The following is a 19047-nucleotide window of genomic DNA, read 5'->3' on the forward strand; positions in this document are numbered from 1 at the left end:
AGCACAAGCAGGGGAGGGCCAGAGAGAGTCTCAGGCAGGTGCTGCACTGCTAGCATGGATCCTGATGCAGGGCTTGAACTCACAAACTATAAGATTATGACCTGAGCCAAAAACAAAAGTCAATGCTTAACCCACTGAGCCACCAGGTGCCCCAGCATCAAATTATTTTCATTGTAACTCTGAAATGTCTTGCAAACGTGAACCTCTCATTTCCACTGCCATACCTCAGTCCAGATCTTCATTTCTTGTTTAGATTCCTGAAAGATTCTTCTATTCAATGTGCAATCTAGCAATTCTCTGTGGCAGCAACAAGGGTAATTTTAGGGCAAAAGGAAGGTGAGTGAGAATGAAATGCAGGATCAGGAAGCTGTCTCCAGATTTAGTCCGAGATCCAAGATGTAATTATGAAGAGACGTTAAGGACTTTAACAGAAGGTGGGAGGAGAATCAGAATGCTGAGGAATGGATGTGAAGAGCTCTTCAAGAGGAAGATACGATCAAGAATCAGGGGACCCTGGGATAAGGTAACAGAATCAGTATTAGAACAGTTATTCAAATTACCTGTCCTGTAATCTCATTGTCAGCCATTGGAATTGGGGGATAAACCTATTCTAACTTCTAGGTAAAGCTTGGAAGGATTGTTTCTCCAGAAAACTTGAGAACTTGACTTTTCCACTGGAAAAATAGATGGAGTTATGTTACAGGGGATCCTATGGAAAAATTCTCAAATGGGGCCTGAGGTCCCTGAAATGCTAACATGTAATGATAGCTTTTCTTTCTCATGGGTCTACAGTTAAGACTGGTAAATTTTATTTTTCTTAAACAAGGTGACTCAAAGTTGCTGAGATCTTTTTTTTTTTTGAAATATTGCATCACTGGTTTGAAAGAAAAATGAATAAAATTCCTTTTCAAAAGCTCCTTTTGTTAGGAGTTATACTCGATTTGTATTTTGATATGTATATATCCAGCTATAAAATAAGGAAAGCCTCATCTCTGCTTTCCACACAAAACAAAGAGAAATTACAATCGAGTTTTATCACAGGAGAAATAGTTCTAAATTTCAATTCGGAAAAAAATAATAAAAAATACTAAATATAAGAACACTTCTTCTCCTTCCAGATAGGGCATATTGGACAAACATACAGAGAATCCGCAGTTAGGAACAAGTAATCCCTCTATCATTGGCTCATGATTACTGAGAAAATAATGTTAATTCTGGGACCATTAACAGTTAAAAAGTTTTATCTTCAGAGACGTCTGGCTTAGAAGGAAAGCATCCTCAAGTTCGGCAGCAACTGTGACAAATAGTTACGATTTTACTATTGGCCTAGGACTTGTTAGAGATACATGCTCTTCTAGAGAAGTCCTTCAGTTAGAAAGTAAAGATATGAGTGGTGATGAAAGCTTTCAAAATAACTTGTCTCTGATCATTCAAAGGAACCAATATAAAGCAGACATACTCCAGGGAATGGTGTCCTCTACCACTGATGATAACAATTCTCAAGTGAGACTAGATGATGATGCCTGCTTAGATCTAAGGTAAAGAAGACAGACTTCAAAAGAAGTACAAAGTAACCTCATGAAATTTTAATAAATACATTTTGAAAAATTCAGAAAGGACAGATACAAATGCTTCGTGATAAAGTAGAGCCCCTGAGTAGAGTAGAGAACCTAGGATAGACATGTTAATCAATGGATCAATTAGTTAATCAATTCAATACCCTAAAACCAGAATCTGTAAGAGACACTGAAGATGGAATATAAATATGACACAGTCTCAACTCTCAAGGAGTTTATAGTCTAAGAGAAGAGAAATACCAGAGACTATAATGTGACCCATTATAGCCTAGGTAAGAGGTAGGGAGTGATTCTGCTTGAGTGGTCAGAAAAGGTTCCCAGAAGGAGAATTATCTGAGCTTGGTCTTTAGAGATGAATACTAGCCTGCCAGAAAGGGCGAGAAGACATTATAATCAGAGGGAACAGCATGTAGCAGAGTTAGAAAGCCTGAAAGAATCATATTGGAAAGAGGAAGAAATAAAATGTTGTGATTTATAGAAAATATGGATTACAGAAAAGACAAACTAGGGAAATGAAGAAAAAATAGAGATTTGGAAATTTGGAAACTGCGGTAATTAGATTTGATTAGTAATTTGTAAAGTAAGGAAATTATCACAGTTATTGTGCTCACTCGGCTAGTAAGTACAAAGTATAAATTGGCTTAAAATTGGGGTAAATTGGTCATGCTCCCCAATGACAACTGCTAGTTATGTATCTGTAATTCTGATCCCCCCCCTTTCTTTATCCCTTCATTCCCTTCATCTCTCGACCCTCACTTGACTAAATATCTCTGTAGTTCATTTACATAGCATTGTGGCATGGTTAAACAGCTGGGAGTTTGGAGCATCTAGTTTTATCACAGACTGCTATGCGTGATTCCAGGAGTTACACCAGAGGCCTTTCTTGAATGTCCCTACGTTGCTGATCATGCCTTACTCCAGACTGATTTTGCCTATTCTGGAAATGACCAAAATGAGGAAATATGCAGGCGAATTCTGGTCAGGAGAAAAAAATGAAGATGAGGAGCAGTGGTATCATCTCTCCATCAGATGCAGAGATAAATGAATTGAGTAAACCTTTTGATCACCTACTGGAAAAATAGAAGCTTATTAATATTCTTGTATTTTATTTTATTTATTTAAATTTTTATTTAAAATGTTTTAACATTTATTTATTTTTGAGAGACAGAGGGAGACAGAGCACGACCCAGGGAGGGGCAGCGAGAGAGGGAGACACAGAATCCGAAGCAGACTTCAGGCTCTGAGCTGTGAGCACAGAGCCCGTCCCGGGGCTCGCACCCACAGACCAAAATCATGACCTGGACTGAAGTCAGATGCTTAATCAATGCCACCCAGGTGTCCCAATAGTCTTGTATTTTAAAACATACTTTCTGTTTGTACTATGATTGTACCTATTCTTGTGGATCACCTTCTTCTAAGACATGCAAAATGGATGCTTGAAAATACATTTTATTTTTTTAATTTTTTTCCTTTTATTTATTTTTATTTTTAATAGTTTATTGTCAAATTGGTTTCCATATAACACCCAGTGCTTCTCCCCACAAGTGCCCCCCACCATGACCATCACCCCCTCCCCCCTCCCCCTCCCCCTTCAGTCCATGGTTCTTTTTCAGTATTCAGTAGTGTTCCTTGATCTGTGTCCCTCACTCTCCCCCGCTCTCTTTCCCCCTTCTTCTCCCCATGGTTCCCTGCCATGAAAATACATTTTAAATAGAGATAAATGCCATGGTCAGGAGGTAGTATTTTAGCATTATTCCATCAACACAATGTACTTTCTAAGTAAATAATTATTGATCATTATAATAACAGGTACAAATGTTGCCATTAAAAAATTAAGATAATATTTTCTATATATCCACTTATGTCTATATATTTTATAGAATATTGACATATATGTGCACATGTGCACACATGCACACACATGCACAAATGCACACAAACATACACAATGTAGTTTAGAAAAGAGCCAAACCCCTTTCTGACAAATTTGCCAGCAGAATAAACAGTCTTGAATATAATGAAAAGCTTGCCAAGTCCTGTCAGAAAACTCTTGTCGTTCAATGCAGTTCTCGAATAGTGAAGAACCACTAAAATAACCCCTTCACTCAGACTCCTGTGATTCACTGCAGGGAGCTTTCACTGCAGTTCTCACTGAAAAAGCAATCAAATCTAACATATAGATACAGGGAGTGAAAGCGTATGAGTGTGTGTTACATTCCTTGTGCATGTTCGGGTTATGTATGTATACAGAGGAATGGCTGAGGTCTAATACAATGTATATAAATAAAAAATGTATATGAATAATTGGCAGAAGAGGTCTGTTAGGATTTCAATGTCTTTTCTTCACTAAAAGAGTTTGAACTTTATTAAGTCTAATGAAGGTTTTCATTCATTAATGGATTTTTAAGTTTGCACCTAATAGGACAAAATAGTCACATAGAATAGTGTTTTTCAAATGATAGGTTGTGATCATTAGGAGGTTATGAAATCCATTAATAGGGCTGGGACCAGAATTTTACAAAGTGAAGTTGAATAGAAAACAATGAGAGAGTATATATAACATATTGGAAGTGAAAGTATTTTGTATGTATGTGAATGTGTGTGTGTGTGTGTGTGTGTGTGTGTGTGTGTGTGTGTGTGTGTGTCTTGGGTCATGATCTCCATTTTAGAATGTGGGTTATAATAAAAAAAATTGATATTTGCTAACTGTATTGGTCTTTCCAGGCTGTTTTGACAAAATATCATAGACTGGGTGGCTTAAACCATAGAAAGTTATTTTCTTATAGTTCTGGGGGTTGTAGCCTGAGATCAGGGTGCCATCATAGTTGTATTCTGGTGAAGGCTCTCTTCCTGGCTTGCAGTCAGCTGTCTTCCTCCCACGGCAGAGAAAAGGACAGAGAGAACAAACTTTCTGGCCTCCCTTATAATGATATTAAACCCATCACGAGAGCCCTTATGACCTCATCTAAACCTAATTACTCTCCAAAGGGCTTCATCTCCAAATATCATCATATTGGCGGTTGAAACTTCAACATACAAATTTTGAGGGGAGGAGCACAATTTAATTCTTAGCACTGACATAGAGTTTATATCTTAATTCTATTTCAGTTTACAGTAGTCTCATGCTGGAGACTATGAGCTCTGTGAAGGCAAACATTAGATATATTTCATCTTTATACCATCCACCACCTCGGGAATGTCACGAATTTACTGGAAGATAAAAAATAGATAGCAAATGTTGAGAGCTCCAGACACTTGTATTTAAACGGATAATAAGATAATAATTTGCACTGATATGGCTTTTACTACCTTTCAGAGTGCTTTCCATCAATGATATCATTGATAATTCAGAACTATTCTGTTAGAAGGAAGCATACAAAATGTGTTAGTAAGTTTAATTATTTTTTAAGTGTACTTCACATTATAGTAGTACACAATAAGATATTATTTAAGTAGGGGTAGGTTAAGTGTCTGACTCTTAGTTTTTGGCTCAGATCATGATCTCACAGTTCGTGAGTTTGAGCCCCACATCGGGCTTTGTGCTGAATAGTGAAGAGCCTACTTGGGATTCTCCGTCTCTCGCTCTTTCGGCTCCCCCCCCCCTGCTCTCTCTCTCTCTCAAAATAAATAAATAGACATTAAGAAAATGATATTTTTAAAGTAGATCCTAAAACTTGTGTTTGTGAAGGATCCAGGTCTTGTGCAGTCTGAAGCTTGTACAATTTTGGAAAACTTCACTAAAAACAAGAATAAAAAATAATGAATAAAAAATAATGAATAAAAAATAATGAATAAAAAATTAGGTTACACAAACTCCATACCTGAAAAATGAATAATCCAGTGAAGAAATGGGCAGAAGATCTGAACAGACACTTCTCCAAAGAGGACATCCAGGCACATGAAACGATGCTCAGCATCACTCAGCATCAGAGAAATACAAAAAAACCACACTGAGATACCACCTCACACCGGCCAGAGTGGCTAAAATGAACAAATCATGAGACTATAGATGCTGGTGAGGATGTGGAGAAACGGACACCCTCCTACACTGTTGGTGGGAATGTAAACTGGTGCAGCTGCTCTGGAAAACAGTGTGGAGGTTTCTCAAAAAAATATTGATAGAACTCCCATATGACCCAGCAGTAGTACTGCTGGGGATCTACCCAAGGTATACAGAAGTGCTGATGCATAGGGGCACATGTACCCCAATGTTCATAGCAGCACTTTCAACAATAGCCAAATCATGGGAAAAGCCTAAATGTCTATCACCCGATAATGGATCAAGAAGATATGATGTATATATATGCATATATATACATATATGGCATATACATATATACATATATGGCAATGAGAAAGAATAAAATATGGCCATTTGTAGGAAAGTGGATGGACCTTGAGGGTGTCATACTAAGCAAAATAAGTCAGGCAGAGGACAGACATCATATGTTGTCACTCATAGGTCTAACAGGAAAAACCTAACAGGGGACCATGGGAAAAGGAAAGGAGGGGAAAGAGTTGGGGAGAGGGAGTGAGGCAAATCATGAGAGACCTTTGAATCCTGAGACCAAACTGAGGGCTGAATAGGGAGGGGCAAAGGTGAGGGGGTGATGGTCATGGAGAGGGGCGGTTGTGGGGAAGAGTACTGGGTGTTATATGGAAACCAACTTGGTAAAAAACTATTAATAAAAAAATTAAGTTACAACAATCAATATTTGTCAGAAGGAAAAAAGAAATTCAAAACTTATAAAAGTTGACAGATACCATGAACCTCCTCAAATCCAGGAAGATATAAGTAATATGAGTTTTTATTGATGGCTGGCATCTCTATAATACTTCCCACTTTTTTTGTTGCATACACTTTGATTGCCTCTCTTACAAAAATATTTTTAGGACCCCTTCTAGTAAGAGAAAAGATTATTTCTTTAGCATAACTGATTGATGTTTTTCTTTTATTATTGATGAGTGAGATTCACAGAATGCTTGATTTTACACACAGTTAAACTTAGCATTTGAAGTACTGCTACAGATTTCTGTCCTTCAAATACATGGATTCTTATATGTTCTATGAAATATAATTCCATTAAAAAAGACAAAATGTTATTATGGATTTATAATTGTATAAATTGCACTAGTCAAAACATATCTGAAAGGAGATAACTTATGTTTTAAGTATTGATGATAACTAAATCCTGTTTATGATGTTATATATCTGACGTTAATAGAGATTCCACAGGTTGGTTTCTTGCTTGATACATTTTAAACTCATAATTGTATATATGAAATATCTACAGCGACTTACATATTATTTTTTTACAAATTTTATAAAACATATCTTCATAGGAACATATTTCTAAAGGATCTCTCAGGAGCTTGGAGGCGGTTCATGCAAAGAAGGGGTCTTAAAGCTTAACATCCATTATCTTCATGGTAAATCCATCTCTACTTTTATTAGATTTAGAAAAGGACCATTCTTTCTTTTGTGCATTCGATATAATTGGTTCTATGACCGCTTAATTATATATCCTTTTTCTATTGTAGCAGGATAGAATCTATGTTCACTAAGGTCTATGTAATCATTATCTATCTTTGTGGGAAGCGGCAAAGATTCAGCTGCTTGACCATTTGCTAGCCAGATATGTCACTCCCTGAGGGGAGTTGCAAAATAGGCAGGGGAGCACCACTCCCTGCCAGAGGAGAAGCCAGAAGATCAAAGATCAACCTCCTGCAGGCAGGGTAGCATCAGCCCCTCAGGCGCTGTGCTAAAACACTTTAGTTTGGTTCCTCTTTCACTCCAGCCTTAATCCCTTAACCCTGTTTCTTAGCAACCGACCTAGGTCAGCTGCCTTGTTTTCCCGCCTTGAAACCTTTATAAGATAAGGTGTTTTCTCCAAGAAGAGAGGCTTGATCAGATACCGTGTGCTGTCTCCACTCTCTGCGTCTCCCTCCTGCCCTTTCTCTCCCTCCCTCAGGATCAAGAACCTGCGAGGATTCACTGCCCTGCCAGTCCGGGCAGACGAGACAGGTACCGCCGAACGCCGAGGACGAACGTGCCGGGACCTGGCCTCGGCTAAGACGTATCTTATTTATCTTATATAAAGAGGGTGGCTGAGATGGCTAACTGTCCACCAAAGATCCATGCTCCCTTTTGTACTAATTATTTGCCTCTTTGTTCTTTCTTGCTATGGTCTATATTGCAGGATTTCTATTCCATATCAACTGAAAAATGCATACTTTACATATAACATCTCATTTTAATCCTCTCAACTACTCTAGGACATAAGTGTCATCATATTTTCCATTTTATATATGAAGAAACCAAGTATTGGTGAGTAACTTGATTAAAATAAGAATAATGTGTTCAAGTAAATAGTGAAATTAGGATTTAATCACAATTTGACTCTACATCTTGTTCTGTTAGTCATAGTATTCTTTACTAAACATTAACTCTTTTATAATAAAAATTATTTAAAAATTATATGTAAATGTCAGGATTATTAAGAAACTCTGACAGAATACACAAATTCAACATTAATTTCAAATCTTAGCATTTCTAATTAAGCCAGTATCAGTTATAGGCTATGGATTTTTTGGAGTTGATTGCCTCACTTGGGATGAATGATCAATGATAAGTATTTTCAGGCATTCTCAGAAGATTGCTACACAAGTTTCTTACCAGACCTTATGGAGCATATTTTCTCTCTGCTATGGAGGGTTTTTTTTTTTTTCAAAATTATTTTGGTTATTCTAGTTCCTCTGCATGAGTACATACATTCAGTTAGAATTAGAAATTGTCAATTTAAACAGAGAAGACTGCTGAGCTATTGATTGGGATTCAATTGACTACTTAGATCAATTTGAGAAAAATTGACATCTGAATAATAATTGAATGTTCCTGTCTATGAATATTGTATACCTCTCTAGTTATTTAGGTCTCTTAAAATTTCTCTCAGCAGTGTTTTATAGTTTCTTGTATACAGGCTTTGCCTGTTTTTTGTCAGATTTATCCCAAAGTATTTCCTATTTATGGTTACTATTGTAAGGGTATTGTTTTCCTAATTTCAGTTTCCAAAATGTATTGCTAGAATATAGAAATAAAAAATGTGCATATAGAGGCCCTAGGCCTTGTATCTTGGGCACTTTTTCAAAGTAATAGTTTTTGTAGATTCCTTAGGATTTTTCACATAAAACATGTGTCTTCCAGGAAAATAATTTTTTTATTTCTTCCTTTCCAACATGAGTGATATTTATTAATTTATTTATTCAGTAACATTTATTTTATTTATTTTGAGAGAAAGAGAGAGGAGGAGAGCAGATGAGGGGCAGAGAGAGAGAATCCTAAGCAGGCTCTGCACTGCCAGCACAAAGCCTATTGTGGGGAACTGAACTCATGAACCACAAGAACATGACCTGAGCTGAAATCAAGAATCGCTTAACCAACTGAGCCACCCAGGTGCCCAACTTTTAACTATTTTAATTGCCTTACTTCACTGGCTTGAATGCCAATGTAAAGTAGAATAAAAGTGCCAAGAGTGGTCACCCTTTCCATGTTATCTCACAGGTAAAGTAACTAGGAATTCACCACTAAGTATTAAATTGGTGATAGATTTTTCATAAATATCTTTTAGGTTTAGGAAGTTTCTTTCTATCTATAATTTATGGAGAGTTTTATTATAGGTGAGGGTTGAATTTAGTCAACCATATTTTTTGTGTGTGTCTATTTAAATGATGTTTCAGCAATTTGATTATTATGTTTTGACATATTTTTGTTCATTTGTTATGCTTCTGGCTCATTAAGTTTGTTAGGTTTGGGTTCTCTATTTTAATCAAATTTGGGAATTTTTTTTCACTATTTTTCAAATAGTGTATTGTCTCCACCTTCTCTCTTTTTGGGAACTCTAATCATTTGTGTGTTTGATCAGATTGCAAATGATCTATGCACTTATTTTTTCCTTTTTTCTTTCGTATCAGAAAGTTAATATTGTAATGTCTTTGAATTCACTGATATTTTCTTCTCCAGTGTCTAATCAGCTGTTGGTCCCATTTCGTCTTTTTTTCTTTTCACATATAGTATTTTTACATCTCTAGAAGTATAGGGTTTTTTTTTTTATAATATATATGCCCACTATTTCTCTCATCCTGATCATATTTTTATTTACTTTTTTAAATATGTGAAACTTGCTAATATTAACTGTTTTGCTATTCTTGTCTGCTAGTTACATTATTGTATGTCATTTCTGTGTGTGTTTCTATAGTTTGATTTTTATTCTGGTTATGTGTCATATTTTCATACGTGTATGCCTTGAAACTTAAAAAAATTAAGTTTGTTTTGAGGGGGGAAGGGGTAGAGAGAGAGAGAGATGGAGAGAGAGAATCCCAAGCAGGCTCCATGGTGTTAACACAGAGTCTTATGCAGGGCTTAGTCTCACGAAGTGCAAGACCATGACCTGAACTGAAATCAAGAGTCACATGCTTAACCAACTGAGCCATCCAGGTGCCCATGCCTTGTAATATAGGTTAGATGCCAGGCATTATGAATTGATGTTGTTGGTTAATGGATTTTGATTTGTTCTTTTAAGTAATGTTAGATTTTGTGCAGGTGCACAGTTAACCAGTTGTATCTTTTCAAGGTTAATCTTTGCAAGTAGAGAGAACTCTTTAGTCTGGGACTAATTTAGTCCCACTACTAAGGTGATACACTACTGAGAATTCTATCTGGAGACCATATATTGTGAAATCTGTTCACTCTGACTTGTGAGAAGACAGACTTTTCCAGTCTCCTGTGAAATCCAGTATTGTTTTGACTCTTCCTCTTTGGTATTTTTTTCCTCCTGACCTCATATAGTTTTCTCTGACCCATTTGCAGATCAATACTCAGCCAAAGACTCAGTGGGATCCATCTGCAAATCTATGGAGCTCTTTCTCTATAGAGCTTCCTTATCTTCATTACTTTGCCAGCAAATTGTAGTTGCTTTAATCTCTATGACTGTTTCATCAATTAGGCAATAATGATGATATATGTTTGGGTTCTAACTTCCTGCTTTGTGGACTGGAAACTGCGAGCAGTAAGCTGGTGAAAATGTAGGACTAAGCTTGTTTGCATGGTTCTGTGTTTCTTATTGTCCCATCTAAAAATTGTTTCTTCTATTTGTCCATATTTTTAGTTAAAGTGGGAGAATACATCTGGTCTTTGTATTTCATCTGGTCACAATTTGAAGCCTACAACATTATTTATAATGTCTGCATAGCATTCCATTTTAAGGATGTACTGCAATTTAACAAGATACCTATTTTGGATATTTATATTTTTCCAATCATAAAAGTTCTTACATATAAATATTATGAAAATAATTCATACATATTCCTATGCTTCTTTAAATTTTTTGAATAAAATTTATGAGTCAAAGAATATAAAAGCCAAGACTTTTTGTAAACTGGGTGGATATTAATCTCTCTTAAAATAAGGGTTGGAATTCTTTAGGAACTCACTAAATAGCAGTCTTCTTCACTACCTAATTTGTTTTTATTTTATTATTTAAAAAAATTTATCTATTTATTTCTGAGAGAGGGAGAGATGGAGGGAGGGAGAGTAAAAGACAGGGGAGAGAGAATCCCAAGCAGTCTCCACACTGTCAGCACAGGGTCTGATGCAGACCTCCATCTCACAAACCATGAGATCGTGATCTGAGCTGAAATCAAGTTAGATGCTTAACTGACTGAGCCACCAAGCTACCCCTTCACTACCTAGCTTTTTAATAAACATGCTATTGCAAAGGGTTGTAGGTGTCGGCCAAACTAGCACCTCTGTTGCCTAGGTAAGGTAGCTCATGTGAAGTCTAAATAGGCCAACTTACTGTACTCAAGTTGAGTAAAATGCCCAAGAACAAATAATGCTGGAGTATAGGGAACTTTACTATAGGGACAGAATTAATCTCCTGGGGAGTAATGGGTGGTATATTCCTGGCAGAGGGGTACTAGCAACAGGTTTCAACTAGGAAGCAAGAAGGAACTGAACTGACAACACTCCAGTTTTTTCTTTCCAAATGTTTCAAAAAGGTAAGTTTTTTCACTTCCTGGGGCAGATGGAGTGAAGTTTTATAAAGGACACCAGCAGTTACACTAATTAAGGTCTTACAATATGGAAGAAAATATCAGGGATGAGTAAGAAATGTTTTTCTGCTAAGAACATGTAATAGTCTTTGATAACTTACGATATGACAGGTTAACAAGTATTATTTCACTCAATTCTTATCTTAACTCTATGAAGTAGTATTATTTTATAGGACAGCCTGAAGATCTGTACTGGAGAATTACTCAGTGGACTTCACAGTATTTCTCAGAGTGTGATTTGCAGGCCACCTGTATCAGAAGTACCTAGCTAGCTTTTAAAACTGCAGTAAGTAATACAATTTCCACTATGTGTAAAATATGACTTTTATAAAATTTTCATGTAGCTGAATTTAATTTATGTCTAGAGCCACTATTCCTAATAGATGATATAAATATTAATTTACTGATTTTTAGTTAAAACCAGGAATTCATGGAGGTGCTTGTGTGGTCTCAGTTGGTTAAACGTCCAACATTTGCTCAGGTCATGATGTCCTGGTTCGTGATCAGAGCCTGAACCCTTCTTCAGAGTCTGTGCCCCTCCCCCACTCACACTCTGTCTTTCTTTCTCTCAAAAACAAACACTAAAAAAATTTAAAAAACAGGAATTCATGGATTATTCAATCATTGTACGTTTAAATTTATTCAGATTCAGAGTTACACTCTACCCCTTTTTCTCAAGCTGTATCTAAGTTCCAAAGTTCGTTTTTAATGATTCCATGGCATTAGAGGTTTGTTCTTAATTGTCCATTAAACTTCTTGATATTTGCCTGCCAGAAATATCACATTCACAGATAATTCCATTCTCCTTCTGCAAGGTTTCTGTTCTTCTAATGGGCAGATTTCATCTACTCTTGAGCTGGGGGTGGGTGAGGAGGACTGACTCTTACCCAAACTCCATGGTCTATGTTGTAATCCTTGGATTTTACTGTTCAAAATAGCAATTTTACCCCCTTTGAAAGTTGTGGGCTCTGTGGAATTAAACTTTTTGTCAAACACTAATAACTAGATCCTTGTTCTTGTCAATTTTTTTGTCCTGAGAAAATGCTGCCCAACTAAATAGGGAAAGAACAAGAAAATTTGGTAATGGGGGTGATAAATGGGGAGTTGTTATCTCAAAATGTTAGCTTCTTTTATGAAAATGCAAAAGGATAGTTTGAATCACAGCCACAAGGGATGGGGTCTGGGAATCAACATTGTGGCAACCTTGTGGACCTTGTGACAAGGTCCCCCGTTTGGGCACTGATCTCACATGAACTCCAGAGGATGTTGAGGAAGCAAGAGATGATCTAGCAGGTGCCACAATGATGTGAATACTTGGCTACTCAGACTAGACATACACATTTGCTAAGATTTACCTGAATGTGTGTGCTGCAAAGCCTTCTATATGGTATTTTAGCTTTTGCTCCTTTTCCTGTTCTTTTCCCTGGATCTCTGCTTCTTCCTTCTCTATGTTCAGTCTTATTTATGCACAGTTCTACTTCTTCCCTCTCCTAGTTGTGGGAAGTGGGTTTGGATGGGGTAGGAAGATTAATAGTTAGTGGCCATCTATGATGCTCCAGAAACTTTGTATGATCTCAGTTAATCTGCACAACATTCAGTTAATTCTTAGAAAGGTTAAATAAATTGCTCAGGATTGCACAGGTAGCAGGTGGCAAAGCTGGGATTAAAACCCAAGCCCATCTGGTGTCAAAACTGGGCTGTAATTACTTTATGTTGCTGCCATCCTTGACAGAGGCTTTAGTGATACCCCTGATTCCCTCATCCTCAACATTTCCCCTACTTCCTTGCCATATGGAAGGCCACATACTCACTTTCTATTTTTCCCATACTCAATATCATATTGAGTCTGTAAAATAAATTTGATCTTATAATGTCTTTTCTGTTTTAGATTTCCAATGATAGTACTCGTGTTTATATGGCGGTTTACAAAGTTTTCTGTAGTTGTGATTTAAGGCATCTTTATACTGACCTGACTTTAAAGCTCAGGCTAACAGTTGTGTGGACAAGTTAACCCCTGAGATCCCCACATTTCTCTTTCAGTTACTTCATTAGGACCCATAGAGGTTTAAATATATATATATTTAAGGGCACCTGGGTAGCTCAGCAGTTGGTTGGGCGCCTGACTTTAGCTCAGGTCATGATCTCATGGTTTCTGAGTTTGAGCCCCACATTGGGCTCTGCACTGATAGTGCAGTGTCTGGCTGCTTCAGATTCTCTGTCTCCCTTGCTCTCTGCCCCTCCTCTGCTCTCTCTGTCTCTGAAAAATAAACATCAAAAGATTTAAAAAAATACATTTAAAATATAAGTAAATAAATAAATATAAACATACTTCTTCCTCTGAATGAACTACTTCAGATCTAAGGAATCCAAAGATTCCCTTTGTGTAGATTATCTTTCTTAATTGTATTTTGGCTCATAGCGGCTGAATTATGAGTTGTTAAGAGAAGACATAGGGCAACTATAGGAGAGGTAAGAGAACAAGGGTTTCCAGAGAGGAGAAGGGGCAGGGACAGTTTTAATTTGTTTTTGGCCTGTTGGCCTTTTCAGGTTTCCCTGGTCCAGCATCCTTTAATCCAGTGTGTCACCCCTTTCTTGGCCTCAGGTAGATATGACTGGCTACATCAAAGGACTCTCCTGTCTATGCAACCTGCTGAGGTGATACATACACCTTCCTCTTTATATCTCTAGAAAGTCTAAGCATATTCATATATTTCTTGATGTGCTCAAAATATTAGATACCAAAAGCATTCTTCCCTTAATATATGAGGTAAAGTGTGGATTTAGTTAACATTTGCAGACATTAAATCTATATCGTGGCAGTGACATTATCATAAAAATCTTCTTCTTGAGCCCTGCTTTGCTTGATACTATGGATTTTGCAAGGGTAGGATCTAAACAAGCCAGTGAAAACTGTCTCAGTCTCTTGGTTTAAAAGCTTCATTTTGTGTAATTATTCAGGCATTCTAAAGATTAGTGTCCTATGAGGACTCCTCCTCTCCTATCCTATTGGAAGGTTGATACCTAGACTTAGGAGGACTTATATGTCCTCATGGTCATAGAAAATGAAGAGATTTAGCTTTGTGGGGCTTTGGATTTTCCCTGGGTTCTGGGCAGAGCCCCTTGTCCCTCCTCATCATCAGCACCCTCATGGAATTGCCTGCATAAGTCTGAGGCTGGTGAATCTTGTGGTCTGGCCTCTTGGTGTAGCAAGGGCACAGTGATCTTCCACTTACAGAAGTAGCTCTGCCTTAGCTCTCTTGGTGGAATTACTGACCCTCAGCAGCTTCAACAATGTTGCTACTTACTTCTCATCCCTGTCTAGTAGGCCTTCTGGCTCTCAACTTTGCTTTACATCATAATTTCTAAATCCTTATACACTCCACAGAAGGACTCAAAGGTGCTATGCCTTGCCCCTTTATGGTGCCCAAGTGTTGCACCACAGTTTTTCATGTCCATCAGTTATCCTGTGTTGATTATGAGCATCTTAGGTGGTGATCTGCTAGACTTTTGAATGAGAAAGGGAAGAAATTGCTTACTTCCCATTTTGCTTACGTGTATATCTCATATGCATTCCTCCCCACAAGCAGCCCCAGAAACAAATATTGAGTCCACATATTTGGAAGAGGATCCACGGAAACATCAGTAGGGGAGAGAGGAAATGGGACCAAGAAGGGAAGAAAGCTGTTAAAGAGTAAATTATCCATAGACTTATGAGGTGATTTGAAACAGTAGAAATAAGCCTCAGAGTTATCCCAGCCAAGGTAGGAGGGAGTTGGGATATTTATATACTATGTCCACCAGTCATTGGTTGAAGGTTGATCTTATGGGATGTTCATTTTCAAGAAGTTTCTGTTCACTGTGTGGGGCGGCAGAGCAGGCTTTGATGGCCCAAGAAAGTCATCAGGCAAAGAAGTGAGATGCTACAGCTAGAATTCAGGGTGGCATTATCGGGTATAGCTGGGCACCACTCCTGGCCCCTCTTGATATACTCATGACCCATGATGAGTTTACTGCGTTTTGTCACTGATTCTTCAAATTTGTGGCTCTGGTCACAGCTTCAAAAAACCAAAATAATACTAAACCCCAAGTAGAGTAATTTACATTAAAGAGCTAGTAGAACAAACTACAGACCACATTTCTGTATTTAATGCTGTGGTTGTAATGGAAGTTTATCTCCTTTCCTCATCTATTACACATTGTAGATTCTTCTTACCTATGGACAGCACTGTGCTGTCTAGATTGCTCACTCAAGTGAGGAATCTAAGCTCCTAGTTACTATACCTTTGTGTGGCTGTGGTTGCTGTAATTGTTCCACTTTTTTTATTTGTGATTACCATCAGGCAGGTAGATGCTAGGAGGTGCATCAGTGAGTGCCCTGAATTCCAGACATATTTTCCCTATTTGGTATCAGCCAGTATAGTGATGGAGAATGATGATTAGGTAGTGTAGTAACTTTTCTCTACTGGAAACAGCTAGGGGGCAGATGCAGTTTTAGGTTTATAGGAAAACTTACTATATCTCCTGGTAGAAAAGCTCATCCCCCAGGGAATCATGAACTCTACTTCTGTAGAACTTACACTGTGTAATGAGAAGCACAAATTCCCTCAAATGAGTCTTTAGGAATCATGATGTGAGAGGCCATCTCCACTGCCATGGATTCAGCACCATACAATGGCCATTGTTTCAAAGCATATGGCTCACTTTGAAGGATAGGCCACTAGTGCTATGACGATGGCTTTGCTGCCACCAGGGCCAGGTCATGCAGTCTGCTTGTGAGCAATGAGAAGTTCACTAGACATAAGCTCACCAGCTGCCTGGCCTCCTGCCTGGACAAGGTCTGCACCCTGGAGAAGGTGAAAATGAAGGTGGAGGTGAAGATCCACCACTGGTACCAGAAGCAGTGCCTGGGCCACCTACCACTACAGCTACTACCTCAAGGCCATCAAGGACCTGCAGGACAAGATTCTTGTCGCCACCACTGAGAACTCTTAAGATTGTCCTGCAGACTTACAGTAACTTTCTGGCTGTGGATGACTTCTGAACCAAGTTAGAGACAGAGCAGACCAGTCCGTGAGCACCGAGGCTGACATGAACAGCCTGTGCAGGGTGTGCGCTGAGCTGACTCTAGCCAGGGCTGACCTAGAGATGCAGATTGAAGGCCTGAAGGTGAAGCTGGGTGACCTGAAGAAGAACCACGAGGAGGAAATCAATACCCTGAGGGACCATGTGGGTGGCCAGGTTAGTAGGGAGGTGGATTCTGCTCTGGGCATGGACCTTGCCAAGATGCTGGGTGACATGAGAAGCCAATATGAGGTCATGACTGAGAAGAACTGAAAGGATGCTGAAACCTGGTTCAACCAGTCAGACCCAGGAGCTGAATCGGGAGGTGGCCAGCCACACAGAGCAGCTACAGATAGGCAAGACAGAGGCCACTGACTTGTGGCACATCCCTAGGCTCTGGAGATTGAGCTGTAGTCTCAGCTAAGCATGAAAGCTGCCCCGGAAGTCATGCTGGCAGAAACAGAGGCCTATTTTGGAGCATGGCTGGCCCAGACCTGCTCTGATCAGCAATATTGAAGGCTTGCTGAGTGATGTGCAGGTGGACACTGAGTGGCAGAACCAGCAGTACTAGCTGCTCACAGACATCAAGTCGGGGCTGGAGGAGTAGATCGCCACCTACCCAGCCTGCTGGAAGGCCAGGACGCCCACTTTGACAACCTGCCCACCCACAAGGCTCTCTGAGTCGGGCAGCCTGCTCTTCTGCAGAGGGGTTCCCCTGGGTCGGGGCATGGGAGGGAAGGAACCCTATTCATAGCTCTTCCCTTGACCTGCCAATAAAGATTTATGGCTCAAAAAAGCACACCAACTTTATTGTTAAAAAAATGACAGCCATTATCTGAGTTTTCAGTGAGTCATAATCACTGATCACAGATCACAATAACAAATATAATAATAATGAAAAAGTTTAAAATATTGTGAGTATTGTGACGCAGAGAATTGTGACACAGACTATGACACAGAGATATGAACTGAGCAAATGCTGTTGGAAAAATGACGCCAGTAGACTTACTCAATGCAGGGTTGCCACAAATGGCAGTTTTCTGTGAAGTGCAATAAAGCAAAGCACAATAAAAGAGATATGCCTGTATTTAATTTGTGAGACATTCATGGCCTCTGCCCGTGCCCTTACTCCTCCCTTAGAGGAGAAAGAGGAGCTCATCTGGTAGTTGTGTTTGGAAGGAGAAACTAGACAAGCATGGTTTATTCCTCTTGATGCCCATTTTTCTTGGGATCAAGCTGTACAGAGAAAACACACTTGCAGTTTGTCTCCTCCTGCCTTAAGTTTTATGGCAGGAGGTGGTTGTGATGGTAAGTTGTTCCCGCTGATTGAATGGGTATGAGGAGAGCTCCTGGGCTGTTGGCCAGTCTAAGTAATAAAGGTGATATTTTGATTTCTGTCTGTTTGATTCCTCTTTGCTTTTCTCTTAATTAGTCCAAATTTTGGTTATGAAAAGAGGAGTGTTCTCTATTATTCCTAACTCAACATTGTCTGACCTTTAAATCACAGAAGCAGTTTGAAATTTCTTCACAGACTTTCCCTTTTTGTATCTACTTAAAAATATCAGTGATTGTAGTGTTGTGTAACTTCCTCATCAATGTAGCTCCTCATCCACAAATCTCACATCTACACTTAGATTTGCATTTTTTCTCCAAATCAGACATACATTTTCACAACTTTGGTAGGATTGTGACATATTTTCGTCATTCTTCTATGATTTTACCTCCTCACAACATTATTTTTTTAATTTATTTATTTCTTATTATTTAAGAGAGAGAGAAAAAAAGCATGTACATAAGCTAGGGAGGGGCAGAGAGAGAGAGAGAAAGAGAGAGAGGGAGAGAGAGAGAATCTCAATCAGGCTCTGTGCTGTCAGCACAGAGACTGATGCAGGGCTTGATCTTCCAAATTAGTGACATCCTAACCTGAGCCAAATCAAGAGTTGGATGCTTAACTGGCTGAACCACCCAGGTTCCCATCACAAAATCATTCTTTTTTTTCTTTTTATAGTTTTTTTATTTATTGAGAGAGAGAGAGAGAGAACAAGGGAGAAGCAGAAAGAAGGAGAGAATCCTAAGCATGCTCCACACTGTCAGTGCAGAGCCCCATGTGGGGATCAAACTCACAGATTCTGAGATCATGATCTCAGCTGAAATCAAAAATCAGATGCTTAACTGACTGAGCCACCCAGGCGCCCCCTCACACTATCTTTCTCAATGGACAAAAGTTATTTTTCTTTCTTTCTTTTTTTTAAATGTTTTTATTTAGTTTTGAGAGAGAAACAGAGCAAGTGGGAGACAG

General features: G+C 38.6%; 1 pseudogene; it reads left to right on the plus strand.

Annotated features, from left to right (window-relative positions):
• The first annotated feature begins 461 nt into the window (after window positions 1–461).
• On the plus strand, window positions 462–17429 carry LOC115301710 (annotated as a pseudogene).
• The last annotated feature ends 1618 nt before the right edge of the window (window positions 17430–19047 follow it).

This window comes from Suricata suricatta, chromosome 1 (assembly GCF_006229205.1).
Source record: "Suricata suricatta isolate VVHF042 chromosome 1, meerkat_22Aug2017_6uvM2_HiC, whole genome shotgun sequence".
Taxonomy (NCBI): Eukaryota; Metazoa; Chordata; class Mammalia; order Carnivora; family Herpestidae; genus Suricata; species Suricata suricatta.